General features: G+C 39.1%; 1 long non-coding RNA gene and 1 pseudogene across 1 annotated transcript; both read right to left on the reverse strand.

The window, feature by feature from the left end:
• LOC109092172 overlaps positions 1-20,358 on the reverse strand; it is a 1,055,107-nt pseudogene that overhangs the window by 457,932 nt on the left and 576,817 nt on the right.
• Positions 6,304-11,400, reverse strand: LOC109085530. The gene is made up of 4 exons (XR_006159704.1): positions 11,266-11,400; positions 10,989-11,060; positions 6,935-7,015; positions 6,304-6,846 (listed from the first exon to the last, which is right to left on the reverse strand). It is a non-coding gene; the product is annotated as an uncharacterized LOC109085530 (long non-coding RNA).

Genomic DNA, 20,358 nt, shown 5'->3' on the forward strand with positions numbered 1-20,358 from the left:
CGATTTGGAAACTCTCTCCATAAACAGTTGGTCTTTCTTAGACATTTCTAACTGCTCTCCTTGAGCATTCTCAGGAAAATTGTACTTGAGTTGCTGAGTCCATAAGTCTTCGACTCGAGCCACTGAGATCCGATTAATCTGGATCTGCGGGTATCCATTCTTTGTCCAGCTTCTGAAGTTCTCACGCAGCGGTCCGTTTACTGTCCATCCCAAAGCTGTGCGTACTGCATACGGCCCATCCTTGACACTGCGGATTACCTCTTTTGGCTCCAAAGCCTTTGCCACATCAGTCCTAATGAGAGGACCAATATCCGCGTTGATCGATGGAATTCGTACACCTCGTAGATGTGGCCACCTATCCACGTCTTCTTGGGTTGGAATGTTCTCTTTACTTGCGGGGATAACCTTTTGTGCGAAAACACCTGTAAGCTCGATAAAGTCATCACCTTCTAAGCTACTCACTTCTAGGTCTGATACAGCTTTACATGAGACTGTCTTTTGGTCTCCCATAGTAGTGAGTAGGATGTTCACATTTTTTCCTTGCAGGTGAAGGTCGTTTGCCAGCTTGTTAGTGCAGAAGGAGGCGTTACTCCCTGGATCCATGAATGCATAACAAGTCAGCACCTTGTTGCCTTTCTTTGCCTTTACCCTCACAGGAACGATGGCGAGGACACTACCGGTACCCCCGACCCCAGTCTGAGAGCATGCTTCCCCTGCATCCACGAATCCACTGACAACGGTTTGCTCTTCCTTTGGAGATTCCTCTTTTGGCTTCTCCTGTATTGCTTCTTCCTTTGGTAAGTCTTTAAATTTCTGCTTTATGTGTAAGAGCGTAGGGTGTGTCGCTGAACATATCTGACAGCTTTTCTTTTCTTCACAGGCATTACTCATGTGTCCTATAAGACAACTGAAACAAAGTCCTTTACTCTTCAGGAATTCAAGCTTTTCTTTGTGAAGCTTTCTTTGGAGTTTCTTGCACTGTTCCATGGTATGATCTCCCTGACAGAAGATACAAGGTTTCATGAAGCCTTTGTCCATGTTTGTTCCCTTCTCCTGAGCTTTCTTGTTTCGGGCACTAGCAGCATCTTTCTCAGCTTTCTGTTCTTTTACTTCAGTGGCTAGTGTTGTGATGTTTTTCTTTCCACTTAACTTTTCAGTCTGGCGCCTTGTTTGTCCTGAGATTTCACCAAACACAGGGTGTGCTGCTATTTCAGCCTGTGTGTTGACAAATGACACTATGTCTTTGAACTTTGTCCGCCGATCTTGCTTTTTTCTGAATGTCTATGGCGACACTCCTGAATCTCTCTCTCAGCCTGTATGGGAGCTTTGAGATGATCGTACGCATGTTAGCAGCATTTTCCATCTCTTCTAAGTACTCCAGATCTGACATTGCATTATTGCAGTTTGTCATAAAGAGTGCGTATGCTTCAAGTGCCTTGGTGTCATCTGCTTTAATGGCAGGCCAGTTTAAAGCCTTGTCAAGGTATGCCCATGGATATCTTATATTTATCACCAAAGCGTTCCTTTAGCAGTCTCTTGGCTTTCGAAGTAGCCCTGATCTGGATCCATATGAAAACAGCTACGCACTAAGTCATTAGGCTGCCCATTCGTGTGCTGTTCTAGATAGTAAAGCCGATCTTTGCTGTTTTCAGTCTTGCTTTCTATACGGTGCTCAAAGGCTCTCATGAAGAGACGATATTCTAATGGATCTCCCTTGAAAACTGGAATGTTCGGTGATGGCAATGTAGATAGCCTTTGCTGCTTTATTAGGCTTTCAGTGATGTCGTTTTGCCGTTGCATGACTGTAACCAGATTATCTGTGTGATTATCTGAAGTGACAGGAGCTCGTATTGCATCTGCACCTCTTCCACTAGTGTGGCTATGCCAAGTTCCACTGCTAGCTACACTTCTCTTACTGTGGCTGACATCATGCTTCCTTGGCGCAGACATCAATATTTCCACCCTACTGCCTTTGGTTCTACTTGACACCTCTGAACTTTCATATTTTCTTAACACGGCTAATCGTGCATCAGTTGCAGCGAGCCCTGCTTGCAGCTCCAACTGTTCTTTTTCAACCTTGAGCTTTAGTTCATGCTCCTCTAAAGTCTGTCTTTTTCTCAATGTAGCTGACTTGGCTAACAGAGCAGCTCTCTCTAATTCGACCTTTAAGCGCTCAGCACGAGTTGACGATGTTGCAGAAGTAGCAGAAACAGACTTAGATTTTCTAGACTTACTGGATGTGACTGACACACTATCTTCAGGATGTATCTGCTCACTAACCTTGTTAGCCTCTTCTCTGCGTAGTATTGCATTCTGTATCCATGCTGTCACTTCTTGCACAAATTCTCTGTGCTCGTTATTTCTTGGCTCAAACCAATCCCTTTGATCTGTGTTCAAATTCTCTATGCATTCAATCTGGCAAAATATGTCTTTAACGTCAGCATTTATTTTACTGAATTCCTTTATCAGTGTTTCATACTTGGCCAACAATTCCTTTGCTATGATTTCCACATTTGCATCATCATCCATTAAACCATGCAATTCGTTCTTTTTCTCAGTAAGTTGTCCTAGTATGGCTCTTCTGGAGCTCATTTTCGTTTGCAGATTATACTCCAATGCTTTAAGTGTTGGCTTAACCACTCGTTTTTTCTCAATTAGGCTTACCGTGGCTTCTGTTCCTGTCTCCGTCATGATTGCTTTGATAGTCAGTCCGTTTTCTCCACAGGCTCCACCCGCAACAGTCGAGCAGTGGCTACGACGAACTCCCTGAGACGTCAGCAATCCACTTAGCACTCACAAGCCACGAGTACAGCACATGATCAGGCTAGTCGAGAAAGTTAGCCCTTCATTGAACCTTCATTTATGTTCCACTTTCCGCAAACCTCTCCAAAGGCTCGTTGTCCAATGTAAAGCAGGTTTTCTTACTAATGTAGAGGTTTGAAATCTTGAGATATGCGATGGCTTACACTAATAACTGTCTAATATTATTTCAAGCAGCTAGTCCCATTTGTAGTGTCCATTGTCAGCCCAGCAACACAGTTCAATAAATCCACTTCAGAAACGTTGTTGAAATAAAAGATGAAAATCTCCGGTTTTATTCCTTGGTTTCAAATTTACAAAAAAGAAAATGTGGGCTGACTAATACACTTATTCTATAGTCGCTAGTGAAATAAAAGATTACTAATAAAAGTAACTAGAAGTTAGCAGTTAGCAGGTAAGAAAACCGTTCGCTTCCACAGCTTTCAAGATCTGAATAACATAATGAGAATCAACGTAATATAGTTGGCCTTTTCTTAAAGAGGTAGTACACTATTTTACCAATATGTACCAAAACCTATAAACACATGAATTCTAAGATGCTTTTAACCTTTTAAGTAGTATTTAACATTTTACCCGTTACATGAACTTCTAAATTAAATTATTTACCTTTTTAACATTAATTCTTATTCACATTACTATGAATTGTACTTTGGCCTCTACAGACTTTTTAAATGATATTTAATCTTATATTATTTACTTTTATTATGTCATGTACATTTAAGTGAGTTTGATGATCTTTTTATGACCTTTGCAATGTACTGTTTTGAACTAATGTAATGAAAATAGTCAGGTAAGTTACCGTGAGATATGATCCAAATCAGAGCACCTTTTAGGTGTTTTCAAGCTTCAGTGTGAGTCACTATTACCATTACCTGTCTCCACAAAAACTGGCATGTCAGGTCTACTTCTGACACTGGAAATGTTCCTGTGCATATTGGGCACTGGGCTTCAAGTGCCTACACATTAAAGATAAAAATGTATGCAGGACAAATTTTGTAAAATTGGAATTGATAATTGACAATGTTCAATTTAGCTTTCGCTTGTGTACCTCCTAAAGGGTGATTGTGACAATGGATGATGTTGCATCAGGTCTAAGGTTTTGCCTTGAAGATGTTGCCTCCTCCATCAACACTAAATCTTCTTCCTGCAAACAGAAAAGAAAAATGTTCTACTGATAGAATTCTAGGCTGTTTGGAGTAGTCACAAATAAAAACACCCCTTAGAAGTCAGGGGAAAATTGAAATGTGGAAGTTATTTCATTAAAATGTACTCAAAGCAAAGTCTTTGCAAGGCTACAGTGGTACTGGCTGACAAGTCCTGAATATCAGTCCTTACTACTGAAGTAATAAGTTTGGCAATTCTCATTGCGCAGGTCTTAAAGATAGTACAAAACAAACCTGTTATTAAAATGCACAATACACAGTTCTGTAGACTAGGGTGAAGTCAGAATGTACAGACATCGGTCCCAAATTGTTGTATTTTAGAAAACTTAATGGCAGACTAGAGCTGTGGGTTGCCGCGAATAGACTTGAGTGCACATACAGTCATGATTTATGAATCAGAACCTGCCAAATGAGCTAGTTATTTGATGTGCGTTACTTACCTTACTTTACTGGAGCTATAATAATCTATAATCTCTAAAAAAATATTGGCCTGACACTTTACTATTTACTATATATATTACTGTTGGCTAATCAAATCTACAACGGGCTTAGCTAAGGTTACGTACTTAGATGGGAGAGCATGAGAGGAGATAATAATTAGGTTGACTTGTCACTGAGTTTAAGATGTTAAGTTAGTTATCTTACCCAGTACACGACCTGTTGCTTGTCACGACACAACCCTCGCTCGCTCTTCTGTCAGACTGCGGCGCCAGTGGCGTGGATTCTGGGGAAACGGAGTGGGCGTGGTCAACCTGTGACTTCAATCGAGAGTGACCAATAGGAAAAAGTCTTTCATCCTGGTGGGTAAAGACCGCCCACTAAGAGACAGCTTAACTCACAAGCAAAACTTTTCAACAAGTTTTAGAACTGCAAAAAAAGACGGCAGAAAAGAGAGCAACATTTGTGGTTTTGCGATAAAAAGTATTAAAGTGCAGAAAGAAAAATAAAGATTTTCAAAGATTTATATGCACTGCAAATAATTTTGTTATGAATTTCTTTATTTTTGAGCCTAAAGAAGACTTTTTTTTTTGCAATCTTTTATTTTTTAATTACAAAATAATTAGTTTTACTTTCAAACACAGAATGTTTGATTGAATAATAAAGACACAAAAATCATTCCATATTGATTCAGCCCAGAACTGAAAGTGAGTACACAGGCATCCAGGCCGGGTGCTGCAGATGGATCCGGCCCAATGGACAGGTCTCTAGCAGATGAAAATTTACCTGAAAATGGCCCGAGTGTACGGAGAGGGATTGTGTATGAGGTAGATGTAAATAAATAGATCAGCAAATGTCAAATTTGTAAGTTTTAACTAGACTTTAGTGGAGTCAGCAGTTCGCTTGACAGAAAATAAAGATCTAATCCTAAAGTATCTATTTTGTTTTTAAATACCATTGTTTTCCGTTGTTGGTGGAGTGTTATTTTGGTTTTCCGTTGTTGGTGGAGTGTCCACAACAAAAAGGTCATGTGACTGAAACCCATGAATAAAAAATAAACTTGAATTGAATTGAATCTGATGGCTCAGAGTTTCATTCAGCTTTAGCTGCTTTACAACAAATTCAGTTTAATCCAGTCTATTACATTCAATAAAGTCTCTTTTTCCAATTCATGTTATTCATTCTTGAGTGATTTCTTTCAGAGTGATTTTAATCTAATAATAATCTAATAATCTAATTATTACAGTATCTCTCAGTTTGATTCCTCTTTAACTGTTTTAATTTTTTTTTACAAACATCTCAACAATTAAGTTGAGGGTTTATACAAAGGGTTTATAAAGAACAAATTCACAATATCTTAATTATTTACAGTTTTTTTTTATTTTTTTAAAGAGTTTTTTTATATTGTGGACACATTTTCAGAACAGTTCACACATTCAGTGGTATAGAAGTCTATGCTAAACAAACTGTGAATAATTCTTGATTGCTTTCAGACAAAACGCATTCAATGACCACATTTCTGTTGGTATGTATGAACAGTTTTGAAAATGTGGCTTCGGTATTGAACAATGCTTGTAAGCAATTAAAAAAAAAAACAACTGTAAAAGCAATTTGTTGTAAGAGCCAGTAATTTTCATAATACTCGACTGCAAATTTCAAGCATAAGCTCAATTAGTGCACAAGCTAAGATGTTTATAATTTCATATGCTGCCATTTCTGATTTATTTCCGATCCAAAAATTTTTTACAGTTATCTAAGCAAATGCCTCATATCGTGATTTTCTGTTTTTTCTTGTCAGTTATTAACCCAATATCATGTAAATACAACTGTGACATAGACTCAAATAAGTGTTTATCACATACTTAAAGAGACAAAAAAAAAGTGGTTTGTAAATCGTGACTTTATATTTCCACATATTTGACATCACAACATGTTGAAGCGTGATCTGTGGGGAAAATCCTTCATATATTTTCATAAGTAAGGATTTTGCATTGAAATGATCAGTGAAAAAATATAAAAGACATCAAAATATATCTGTGAATATGTCGTATATGATAATTAACAGACATTTGTAGCATCATCAGCTAAAATAGGATATTACAACATTTAGAAAGCCTTCTGTAAAAAGTTTATTGTAATGATCAGATGAATCAAGATTAGAAAATGACCATGTGTTTATATTATGATTTCTGTAACAATCACTTATGTTCATTAAAGGTACCTTCTTGCTCTGTTGATCACTGTATTTAATATTATATTTGAAGGATTCAGTACAGTATGGAAAATATTCCTGAAAGTTGCATGCAAACACCCGTAATAGCATTGACATGAAGATAAATCTTGCAGTATTCTGTTATTTGTGGAGTATTTTACTCTAATATTGTATTAATCTCTATTTCCTCTGGATGCTGCGAGTCCTTCCTCCCTGCAAAATAATTCAACACAAAAGCATTGACTGAGCTCTCATGAGTGCAGATCATTCCAGATCAATGTGAATCATCTCAAAAACTCACCAGCTCTTCTTTCACAGATGATCTGAAGAAGAATCACAGTAGGAGCAGCAAACACTGCAAACTCTACAATAATCACAATCACTGCAGGACAGATGAGAGGAAGAGAAACTGTAAATGACTGAAGTCTATTAAACTATTGTTTTTGTTTGTTTAGTTTATTTATATAGCACACTACAACAACAGTCGTTGACCATTGTGCTGTACAAAAATTGTAAAATCAAAATAATAAAACTACACAAAATGACAAAGTTCATACAGAGGGAAAACAAGCTCAGGACAACTCAAATATTATAAGCCTTGTCTAATATGTGGGGTAATAGTGTTTTGTAAAAAACCACACGGGAAGAAAGGAGGCGGGAACCGGCGAAACATTCAAATCAAAGTTTATTAACAAACTATTTAAATCATTATAATGAGCATAGAGACAGAAATGACATACCCAAAATAAAAAGGTTTCTGCTCATGATTCTTTCTGATTAGATACATAATCAACATATGTTCACAAAGCTGACACTTCAAAGTTTACTGTTCAGGAATCAGAATTACTCAGACTGTTATGATAATAAAGATATATAAACTCAAACATAAAAACAAAAATAGAAATATGAAAAACATATTTTTTTAAATGTATTTAAAAAATTGTTGATGTAGGATATGTGTTTAGAAACATAGTGTAGCTAAAGCCACAAGTCTACCAATGCTTCATTTGAAATTTCATAATATAATCTGTAAAACTGTGAATTTTATGAAATATTTTCTAAGGCCATGTCGTGTGTTTTTATAGAAGGCTAATCGGATTGATTTATGACCCCTGTCATCTTCTGTAAACTCACATGTAAAGCTCTCATTTATGCTTTCTCATGTTTATTTGGCTCTGAACGATCCTCCATTCATGATTCTATTGTGTTCTCACGAAACGATCCTTTCACACCTCCGCCAGGTATGACACATTATCCGCATTATTCTTTTATCATTATTCTTTTTTTTTTTTATTCCGCCATTATTAGCCTTTGTTGTGGTATTTTAAGGTCTACAAAGACACAAATCTTCAGTTCCAGTATTCATTTGCCCCACTTTTATTAAAAGCCTTACTATAAAAATACAACAAAACATTTTCTTACGACCTTACGTGAATTATTATGAAAAAATGCATTATGAAGAAGAACCGCACCTGTTATCTAGCAGCATTAGAGCTAACGTTAGCTTCAAGCTATATCAGACTATTTATGAAATTATTAGTACACTTTTACTCAAAACTCACTTTAAAACCCGATCGAGTGTTTGTAATAACTTCCTTTTGCGAGCACAAGTGGAATTTGGTCGTTTACTGTTGTAAAAATATGCTATTTATAGCCTTTTACATCGCTGCACAAGTTAGCATTTCAGATGTACATTTTCAATATTTTCTATAAAAATGCCCCAAATCTCAAGAAAATCGCATACCAAGCTTTACTATCATAATCGCGTGTTTATTGTTTGGATATGTCGTGGGTACAGAGGTGTATCTGTGTTGTTGTGGTCAGATATCAATGCGGAAGTGTACATGAAGCATGTGACACGATGTGACGTTGTCTTGTTATGGGACTCTAAGATTGACAAGGCGAAGGACGAATCAGAGTCTGTGTGAGACACAGCGCGTGCACGAAGCTCGGCACACACACATACAGCGCTGGGAGAGGCTATTTATCATCAGATCGCGTAAATCAGTGGAAAATGAATAGAAATGATTATTCTGTCTGAGGAAATATGAAGTAAACATCAGTAAATATATCAATATATCTCCGTAGATATGCATCTTTGGTCTATAAACCCTTTTTTGACGCTGTTCAGTGAGTCTATGTGAACACAAATAAACCACTGCTGACGTGACTGAATATGAATGCGTGGTGAATTTCTATTCAAAATTTGGCATAATACGGATTTATTATTTTGCACTCCTGACATAAATTAATAAATAACTGTCACTGCAACAATGTTTTATCCAAAACAGTGGTCAAATATCGAAGCTAGAGTCTTTAAACTTTCATCTGATGCACAGTTTCTCCAGATCAAGTAAGAGAGTGATGTTTAACGTGCTGTGAAAGTGAAACAATAATAATCTGGGGCCGTCTGCGATCTTTGACGGCTAAGGGGTTAATATTAATAATATGGGTAAGTCTGCGATATTTGACGTCTAGGGGGTTTGTAGAGCAATTATTATTATTGAAGAACATTTTAAGGATCTGGAGTGGTTTTTTCTCGTCCTTCACTGTCGTCGCTCCTCTTTTGTATCCTCCCGATCTCCTCCGTGGGACTCGAGACCGGTGAGTGGAGCAGGTGTCGCTCATTTCCCAATCACTCCACCGGCCTCGCTCCTTTCCCACGGCTCTCGGGCCCCGCCCCACTCGTCCCACTCGTCACATACCCCCATCGCCCCTCGCAGGCCGGGGGGTACCCACGAGACTGCGCTCTACCCCCCCCCACCCTTCCCTCCGGGTGGACCGCTCACGGTGGCTGCAGGGACCTGGGGGTAGAACTGACAGATGAGGCGAGAGAAAAGGAGATGGAAGGATGAGGAGCGACAGAGACGAGAGAGGGGAGAGAGGAAAAAAAGACAGATGAGGCTCCCAGACCCGCTGCCGCTTCGGACCTCCACCAGCTGTGTGAACTCCTCCACGGTGCCTGGCGGTGGCACTGGACGGCCCTCGGTGGACGGCACGACACTCCTCCGCCGCCCAGTGGACGGAGACGGCTCCTCCGGTTTTGGCAGCCGGCAGGAGTCCCCCGTTCCCTGCTCCTCCCCATTCTTGGCGGATGGCAGCAAGCTCCGGCCACCTGGCGAACGGCGCCGACTCCTCCGCTCCCTTACGGACGGCAGCCGCCCCTCCACATCACGGGCGGCCGGCGGCAAGTTCGTCCGTCCCCGGCAACTCACTCCAGCCCACCGCCTCGAGCGTCCACGGCACCAGACTGTTACGCCCTGCTCGACGGCACCGCGGATTCACCCCAGCGGCAAGGGAACTTCGACAGCGCGTCCCTCCTTCCTCCAGGGTTTCGGCACCATTGTAATAATAAAAAAAACTCCATAATTACGGGAAGAAAGGAGGCGGGAACCGGCGAACACTCAAATAAAACTTTAATGACAAAATAAACATAAAACAGCGCGACAGCCCCTCACGGGCGACTGCCGCGCACAAACAAAAACCAAACCACAAAATAAAACCCAGGCCTGGTCCTCTCTCGTCCTTCACTGTCGTCGCTGCTCTTTTGTATCCTCCCGATCTCCTCCGTGGGACTCGAGACTGGTGAGTGGTGCAGGTGTCGCTCATTTACCAATCACTCCACCGGCCTCGCTCCGTTCCCACGGCTCTCGGGCCCGCCCCACTCGTCACAGTGGGTTTTAAGTTTTACTTTAAAGCTCAGGACAACTCAAATATTATAAGCCTTGTCTGGAAGGCTGTTCCATGATTTGGGGCCAGCTATGGAAAAATCCCAGTCTCCCTTTCTTTTTAACTGTGACCTGGGAACCTTTAACAGTTTCAGATTTGATGACCTTAAACATCTAGCAGTCACAAGTTTAGCCCATTTAAACCTTAAAAACAAAGAGTAAAATCTTAAACTCTCTCCTAAAACATATCGGCAGTCACTGCAGAGAGAATAAGATGGGGGCGATGTGCTCAAATTTATGTGTGACATCAAGAAGTACTACCAGCTGCATTTCAGACTATGAATAATTTATGGCATGACAAACCATTTACAGATTTACTGACAGTTTCAGTGGTGTAAAATTATCGGCATGAATGAACTGCATTCAAAGACATTTCATTTCAGTTTTTTATTTATTTATTTTTTGCTTCAGAGATTCAAAGCTCATGATCAGCAGCTCTTACATCTCTAGAGAAAACTTAGTTTACATCTAGATACTGATTCTAGAAGAAACCACTGGAGGATGGATTTGAGTTAAAATTGAGGAAATGCAAAGCTGGACATGTAGATTAGTTTCTACAGTTATACTGTAAATGTGACTGTACAGCACTGAAATGAGTAAGACATGCATAAATACCTAAATAAATACCCTTCTGTGGAGTAACTGCAGGTCTGTGAGCAGCTGTAGTCGTCTCAGAGTTTGAGGTAATGATCTGTTTATCTGTAGAAGTCGGAGAATTTTAGTTCAGATTCATAATTGTCGAAACCATTCAATGAACATTCATCTCAAAGGAGTCTGGTTAGCAAAAAGAGCCCTGTATCCCCTCAGATGCTACAGACAACAGACTAAACTACTGTATGATGCATTTCTATCAGAGCCCTGCACTGAAGTGAGAGACTGCTGGTGTGTGAGAGTGATCATGAACCTTTTGTAGGAGCTGCTGCTGTAGTTCGGCTTGATGTCGTCTCAGAGTTTGAGCTGCTGACTGGAATCAGTGTTGAATCTGGAGCTGCAGAAGATGAACGTTCAGATGCATCATAAGACTGTAGAACATCACATTTTCATCACATTTTCATACTTAATCACTGCATGACATGCAATGTTAATGAGCTTTTTCAAAGTTTGTGTTCCATCATCAGGTGAAGAAAAGAATGAAAAGTGGTGTTTCCATCAAGGCTCATTCTAATAATAATAATAATACATTTTATTTAAAGGCGCTTTTCTCGGCACGCAACACCGTACAGGAATACATAAAACATTATAAGTCAGAAAAAAAAAACACAGAAAGTGGCTGAACAATTGACATCAAATGGAATAGGCAGTTTTAAACAGATGTGTTTTGAGTTGCAATTTAAAATGGGGGAATGAATCAATGTTTCTAAGTTGGGGTGGTAATGTATTCCATAGACGGGGAGCAGAGCGGCTGAATGCAGAGGGGACAGACAGGTGTATGGAGGAAGAGGATCTGAGGGAACGGGAGGGAGTGGGAACCTGGAGGAGATCAGACAGATATGGGGGGGCAAGATTGTGTATGGCCTTGAATGTAAACAGAAGGATTTTGAATTGGATGCGAAACTGGCCCGAGGGCCTATCGGTTTTGGATAGAGTGGATTTGGTGCAAATGAGGAGAACCTCGGTTTTATTACTGTTTAATTTTAGGAAGTTTTGGGTGAACCAGGTTTTTATTTCAGAGATGCAATCAATAAGAGAAGTAGGCGCGAGAGTGGACGAGCGTTTAGTGGAGAGGTAGAGCTGGGTGTCATCAGTATAATAGTGAAAGTGAATGTTAAATTTGCGGAAGATATTGCCGAGTGGAAGGAGGTAAATGATGAAAAGTGACGGAGGAGGGAATGGATTTAAAAGACTTTAGCTGAACAAACTGAGTGCGGCCAGAGAGATAAGATGTGAACCAGTCTAACAGAGTGTGGGTGATGCCGATGGAAGAAAGCCTGTTGAGGAGGGTGGTGTGACAGATGGTATCAAAGGCTGCACTCAGGTCGAGGAGAATGAGGATGGTGAGGAGTCCAGAATCAGCTGCCATAAGAAGGTTGTTGGTGATTTTGATAAGTGCTGTTTCAGTGCTATGGAGTGGGTGGAAATCGGACTGGAACTGTTCATATAGGTTATTATGTGATAGGTGAGAATGGAGTTGAGAGGCAACTGTTTTTTCAAGGATTTTGGAGATGAAGGGTAGATTGGATATAGGACGTAAGTTATTGAAGTCGGAGGGGTCGGCACCAGGTTTTTTCAAAATTGGGTTAATGGCAGCAGTTTTGAAGGATGTAGGGACAGTTCCAGTGGTGAGAGAGGAGTGAATGATAGCAGAAATGAGGAGGACCAGGAAGGGAAGGCAGGCTTTAACAAGTTGTGTGGGGAGGGGATCGAGTTGACAAGTAGATGGCTTGGTTTTTCTGTAATTCTAGTTCTGTAATTTTTAAAATAGCAGGGAGCTGGAAGGAGGAGAATGAATGAGTGAATGGTTGAAAGTCAGCTGAGATGTTTAGGTGAGGGATTGTTCCAAGGTGCTGGTGGATGTTTTTAATTTTTTCAGTAAAGAAGGACATAATGGAGTTGCAGAAGGAGGTTGTATACAATTGAGGGGGGAGAAAGTCCTGGGGTTGGGTGATATTGTTAAGTAGGGAAAACAGTGACTTTGAGTTTCCTTTATTGGCAGTAATTAAACTAGAGTAGTAGTGGGTTTTGGTGCTAGCAATGGAGTCCCTATAACGTAAGATATGGTTATTGTACATTTCTTTGTGAAAAGTGAGACCAGTTTTTTTGTAGAGACGTTCAAGTTTCCGACCTTTGGCTTTCATGAGACGAAGATTGGAAGTGAACCAAGGGACAGAGACAGAAAAAGAAAGAGTTTTGGTTTTTAACGGAGCAAGGGAATTAAGAATATTGTGGAGTCCAGTGTTGTAATGAGAGACGAGATCGTCAGGGGTGGATAGATTGTGAGTGTCATAGAGGCAGGAGTGAATACTTGAAGTGAGAGTGGCGGGGTTGATATTCTTTATTCAAAATGAAATAAGGCGTGGTATTTTAGATATGGATGGAGTGAGTTTCACAGTAAATGAAAGGAGAAAGTGGTCAGTTATGGGGAGTTCATCAGCTGTAAGATCAGAAGGGGTGACACCAGAGCAGCAGATTAAGTCCAGAATATGTCCTTTACAGTGTGTTGGAAAAGTAATATGTTGCTGACATCCAAAACTGTCAAGGCATGAGGTGAAGTCTTTGGTGAGAGGCAGACTGATATCGTCCATGTGGATATTGAAATCGCCCAGCAGTATTATGTTCGGCGAGAGAGGATAAATGGGTGAGGAAAGCAGCAAAATCATTTAAAAATTCAATAATCAGTTTAAGGGGGCGGTAGAAAGTAGCAATGGTGGTTGACAGATGTAAACAAACCCACTAGGAGTGGATTCATTCAGCTGAGAAAAGTTGTTGGGTTGTTGCCATGTCTCGGTTAAACAAAGAAAGTCTAACTTACGATCGGAGATAATGTCCTGGATAAGATGTCCCTTCCCTGTCAGTGAGCGGATGTTGAGCAGAGCGAGATTGAGTGAGGTGTTATCACAGCTGATGGTGGTGCTAGCTGACCGAGCTAGGCGGGCTAACACGCTGTGGTCGACAGCCCGGTGGGTGGAGTGTGGAGGGCGACGAGAGCTGGACTAGATGGACTTTATTGCTGTTGAACTGTTGTGGTGGAGATTCCGGTGGGACCCTCGATGGAGGTATCTCCGGCGAGGCTGGAAGGGCGATGTCCGGGTGAAGGTGGAAAGCCTCCGGCGTGGGTCCTGGCAGTTGACAATGCAGTCGGAGCAGGTCAGAGGCCGAGTACTGAAGCAAACCCGTCACTAGCAGGTGAACAGGCAGTAGAAAAAGCCAGGCACAGACAAACAAAAATGTATGTCCTACCGGCCCACAATGTAGATGAGGATTTAAGTCTGCTAAACTGGAGAAACTAATTTTGTACTAAATATTATTTTAGTTGTCCAAAAGCAGTGCTGAAGTTCAAATAAAGTTGTGTTAAATATACTTGTTTGTGCTGAAGTGGAACTGTTCCAAGTACAGGTCCTTCTCAAAAAAAAATAGCATATTGTGATAAAAGTTCATTATTTTCCATAATGTAATGATAAAAATTAAACTTTCATATATTTTAGATTCATTGCACACCAACTGAAATATTTCAGGTCTTTTATTGTTTTAATACTGATGATTTTGGCATACAGCTCATGAAAACCCAAAATTCCTAACTCAAATTCCTGTCTCTAGATGAAAAGGTTCTCTAAACGAGCTATTAACCTAATCATCTGAATCAACTAATTAACTCTAAACACCTGCAAAAGATTCCTGAGGCTTTTAAAAACTCCCAGCCTGGTTCATTACTCAAAACCGCAATCATGGGTAAGAGTGCCGACCTGACTGCTGTCCAGAAGGCCATCATTGACACCCTCAAGCGAGAGGGTAAGACACAGAAAGAAATTTCTGAACGAATAGGCTGTTCCCAGAGTGCTGTATCAAGGCACCTCAGTGGGAAGTCTGTGGGAAGGAAAAAGTGTGGCAAAAAACGCTGCACAACGAGAAGAGGTGACCGGACCCTGAGGAAGATTGTGGAGAAGGACCGATTCCAGACCTTGGGGGACCTGCGGAAGCAGTGGACTGAGTCTGGAGTAGAAACATCCAGAGCCAGCGTGCACAGGCGTGTGCTTTTGAACCAGAAACAGCGGCAGAAGCGCCTGACCTGGGCTACAGAGAAGCAGCACTGGACTGTTGCTCAGTGGTCCAAAGTACTTTTTTCGGATGAAAGCAAATTTTGCATGGTCAAGGTGCTAGAGTCTGGAGGAAGACTGGGGAGAAGGAAATGCCAAAATGCCTGAAGTCCAGTGTCAAGTACCCACAGTCAGTGATGGTCTGGGGTGCCATGTCAGCTGCTGGTGTTGGTCCACTGTGTTTTATCAAGGGCAGGGTCAATGCAGCTAGCTATCAGGAGATTTTGGAGCACTTCATGCTTCCATCTGCTGAAAAGCTTTATGGAGATGAAGATTTCGTTTTTCAGCACGACCTGGCACCTGCTCACAGTGCCAAAACCACTGGTAAATGGTTTACTGACCATGGTATTACTGTGCTCAATTGGCCTGCCAACTCTCCTGACCTGAACCCCATAGAGAATCTGTGGGATATTGTGAAGAGAAAGTTGAGAGACGCAAGACCCAACACTCTGGATGAGCTTAAGGCCGCTATCGAAGCATCCTGGGCCTCCATAACACCTCAGCAGTGCCACAGGCTGATTGCCTCCATGCCACGCCGCATTGAAGCAGTCATTTCTTCAAAAGGATTCCCAACCAAGTATTGAGTGCATAACTGAACATAATTATTTGAAGGTTGACTTTTTTTGTATTAAAAACACTTTTCTTTTATTGGTCGGATGAAATATGCTAATTTTTTGAGTTAGGAATTTTGGGTTTTCATGAGCTGTATGCCAAAATCATCAGTATTAAAACAATAAAAGACCTGAATATATTTCAGTTGGTGTGCAATGAATCTAAAATATATGAAAGTTTAATTTTTATCATTACATTATGGAAAATAAAGAACTTTTTCCACAATATGCTAATTTTTTGAGAAGGACCTGTATACTTACAGTAAGTTCACTTTAAATATCCACTCTTGTATTTAAGTTTTGAAATGCAGAATTCACTCAGCATACACTTCAAATGTATTTTGGTGACATTACAATTACAATTCAGTTACACTGTAGGAGTGTTGAACATACATTAATATTATACTAACAAACTGAGCTCAAGCTACCCTAGTGTAAGAAAAGTATACTTGCAGCCAGAATAATTGTCAGTATACTTCAAGTGTGTTAATGATTAGTCAACTTGAAGTGTGCTATTTTGAAACAACTATTTTTGTACTAAGTGTATTTTAGTTGTAATTATACTAAAGTATAACTTTAAGTGTATTTAGTGTATTTTTGTGCTAAATTGAAACTTCAAGTATACTTAGTACACTTTAAGTATATACTAATTTACATCCTTGACTAGTGATAGTAAAGTGTACTTTTTTGTATTATGAATGTATTTGAAACACACAAGCAATACACTATAAATGTATATGCTTAAAAAATATGCTAATTTCCCCCCACTGCTGAATCCACTTTTCAAGGTCATTACAATAAATACATAACTGCAATGACAGACAGAGACAAATTATTAACAATTCAAACAGTGTTTATTTAAAACTCAAATGGTTTTAGCATCGCAAAACATAAAATGCACCAACCATGTTCTTAAATAAAAAGAACGCTGAAAGAAACAAACATAAAAAAAAAAACATTTTGTAACAGCAGCAACACACAAACTTCACTTTTTTGCTGAATTTACTTTAGATTTTTTTTTAAGACTTTATTTCGAACATGTAAAATAAATACAATAAAACAAAATAAATAAATACAACGTAATACAAAAATTTTTTTTTAAATTATACATGTCCAAAAAATATTGCAATTCTGTAAAGAACTGGCCGCTCACACATCAGATGTACTTGTGTGTGGAAACTAGGGTTGTAAAGATATATAATTTAATAATAATTTAATTAATTTATGCATTTAGCAGAAAAGCGTCTTACAGTGCATTCAGGCTATAATTATTTTACCAGTATGTGTGTTTCTGGGGAATTGAACCCATAACCTTTTGTGGTGCTCATGCAGTGCTCTACCACTGAGCCACAGGAACACTGTACTGGTGTGATGATTATCACAGTTTCACGGTTATTTGAACGTGCATAACACGGTTATCATCCTGCAGACAGTTGTAAATTGCATTATTTCTCTACTGCTAACACACACGTGCAAAAAAAAATTAGAAAAAAAAAAAAAAAAAAAATCTCACTATGTGTGTCTGTATATTTATTATGTTCATGTATATATGTAATGTTATGTTTATATATTAAATATATTTATATATAATATAATATGCAAATATATGTTCATGTAAATATTTTCGGCTGCTAATAAACACACTCTGTGCAGCATATATTAGAAACAAAACTTTTATTTTGGATGTGCTTAGATTAGATTATATCTCATCTCCATCCCCACCAGAAAAACAGTTAATATCTGCAGTACAGGAATACTTTGGATATAAAACAAAAAAAAACGAATGCGGGGTTGTCCTTGAGGATGGATCCAACTTGCAAAAAAATGTGGATGCAAAGTGGCTGCAAAACCAGGCAATACATCCATCATCTTCACTCATATTCACAGACACCATCCCTCCGTGCAGATGAAGGTGTGTCACATTAATAACGAGTTAAAGCCGTATGATTTCTGTGATGCAGAGGGAGTCCCAGTGCAGTTGTGATCATGGGATTTACAGTATAATGAGGATGACACATAATTCTGTGATTCAGAGGGAGTCCCGGTTCAAAGCTAGATATGATATGTGTCTGTGAATATTTATGCACAAAGAGACAGCTATATAAATAATCTGCTTGTTTCTGCATGTCTCTGAGTGGCGCTGTTTTATCTACTACATACTGAAGTAGGATTTGTTCACTCAAATAACTTGTTCTTGTTCTTTCAAGAGTCATTGTTACTGATAAGAATTATTGTTTAATATGTACTGTGATATTTTCTGAGACGATTATCATACCGTTACAACCCTAGTGGAAACTCCACGAAAACAGCATTTGTTAAAGTAAAAGAGGTAAGGTCAGAGGGCAGCTTTTCTTTTTACTACATCAGACTGTAAATCTCCTGAATTAAACCCATAATATCTTAACAGAATGAACATCATGATTAGCAGTGAGGAACTGTATCAGTACGTCACGTCAATATTGCTTCCAGTGTATCAGTCAAACATACAGTATACAACAGAAGTGAGTACACACATAGCATCACTATAAATCACACGATACAACACTATTCAAGTTGAAAAGTGTAGTATTTACAGTACAGATCAGGCTAAATTGTAATGTAGACGTGCATTTTCTGTAAAGCTGCTTTGAGAAGTTATTGTACTCTAAATGAGGGCATAAAGTGCAAAAACAGCAGCAGTGCACTGACCCTAGACTTGTTTGACATCGCCTCTTCATCTTCAAAGACAATTAACACATCCAGTGAGTTTCCTCGTGACATTTCCTCTTCCTCCTCAACAGCAATGATGGGGACTGATGTCTTCTGCACCTGCTCAGGATCCTTGTTTTTAATGAATTAATTAAAAAAGTCTTAGTATGTGTCACAACAAATCATGAAATTAACCCTTGTGTGGAAAGACATTTAAAACATTATAAATGGAAATAAAGGTGTGAAGGATCAGAGTCGAGTTTATTCAGTAGGGTGTGTGTCCATTTAAAACCCTGTAGTACTTCTCAAAAACTTGTAGTAGTTTTCACAACATGTCTTCCAGAGCTGATGGTCAACTGGATTTAATTTGGAAAAACTTTCAGGGGTGTATCAGCTGAATGTTCTGAGCTTGAATTGAATCTTTATTAATAAAACATCCAAATAAATATAATTTAATAAATATATAATAAATCAACACACCGTTATACAAATCCAAAGCAACTTTAAGATAAGTGCAAGTAGAAATATAACACAAAATACCTTTTTTTGTAATCCATATTAAGAAAGTCTACTATAACAAGAACTTTCTCGTATTCTAACTCGTATTCTTCTGAAGCATAATGACTCTGAATCAAAGGCAAAATGAAATTTAATATGTTATTCATTCTGCCAATACAGAATAAAATGGTGGCACACTGCATTACATCAAACATCACTGATCCTGGGATATCATGATGTCCTTCATGTGCTGTGAAAGAACCAGTGTTTGTCTGAGCTGTGTGTGTATGAGTTGATCAATGTTCAGATTTACATTTCATTATAAAATATTGTACCGCTTCAGAAGACCCATATGTGCTGATACATTTGCAAAACTAGCAATTCATCCAAAAATGAAGAAATATATTTAAAAACCTTTCATAAGGTGATGGTTTACATCTCTCATAACACTAAACCCATCAATTAAATCAGTGTGAATTCTACTTAACTTGCTTCACTTGAGGCTCGTGGTTTTGCAGCCATCTTGTTGTCTTTGACATCCAGCTCTCCACGCTGCCTTGCCTTTACTCTGAAAACAGTTAAAAAAAAAAAAAAAAAAAAAAAAAAAACGTGACACGCAAATATCAGTGTGAAATTATAATGTTATTAAAACAGCCATAAATGCTCCTGGAGCCGCTTTGTTTGTCTGTGTCCGACTGAGAAAAGCACAAATAACATTTTTTTTATTTTCTCACTCACAAACTGTGGTGTAAAACACTGCATATTTAACACTTGCACTGATAACTTTGATGTAATGTCATGTTAGTTTCTCTTTGCTAGCTAATACATTAGTGTTGCTGAGCTGGTTAATCTTCAAATAATAATATATGACACTAAATCATAAACGTTCGAAAGCTCTTTAAATAGGAATAAAGAAGCTTGAAACCCTTACCTGTTGTTTTTCGTGACTCTGAGTGAAGCTCAGCTGTGATTGGACGGGCTGACGTCACAGGACTTACTAGAAAACAGCAAGGGTTCAGATAAATCGGCAGCTGGCAGCAGGAAGTGGCTGCCATTGACAGCCGGAAGGCAGGCGGAACCGCTCTGTTTCTCGAGCGGTAAGTTCGGAAATTGGTGATCGGAGTAATGAATACTTTTTGCATTGTAAGTCTGATTTTAATTGTTATCTTAGTGAACGACAGTGTAACTTTGCCTACTTTAGTTTTAATTGTTCAGTGTAATTTAATTAGTGGTAGAATCGTAGTTAGTGTACAATGTTACACGTGTATAATTGTTGCTGTTAGTATGTTAGGAGTCTACCATTAACTTCAAATATTACGTTTAACGTACCATTAAATGTTAACGTTTGTTAACGTGTTAACAGTCTATTGAATAACATAAAACGAATGTTGTTTGACTGGAATTAAAGAAGATACACGTGCAACACTAACCATATGAGTTTAGTCTTTC

The sequence above is a fragment of the Cyprinus carpio genome, unplaced genomic scaffold (assembly GCF_018340385.1).
Source record: "Cyprinus carpio isolate SPL01 unplaced genomic scaffold, ASM1834038v1 S000006675, whole genome shotgun sequence".
In the NCBI taxonomy this organism is placed as follows: domain Eukaryota; kingdom Metazoa; phylum Chordata; class Actinopteri; order Cypriniformes; family Cyprinidae; genus Cyprinus; species Cyprinus carpio.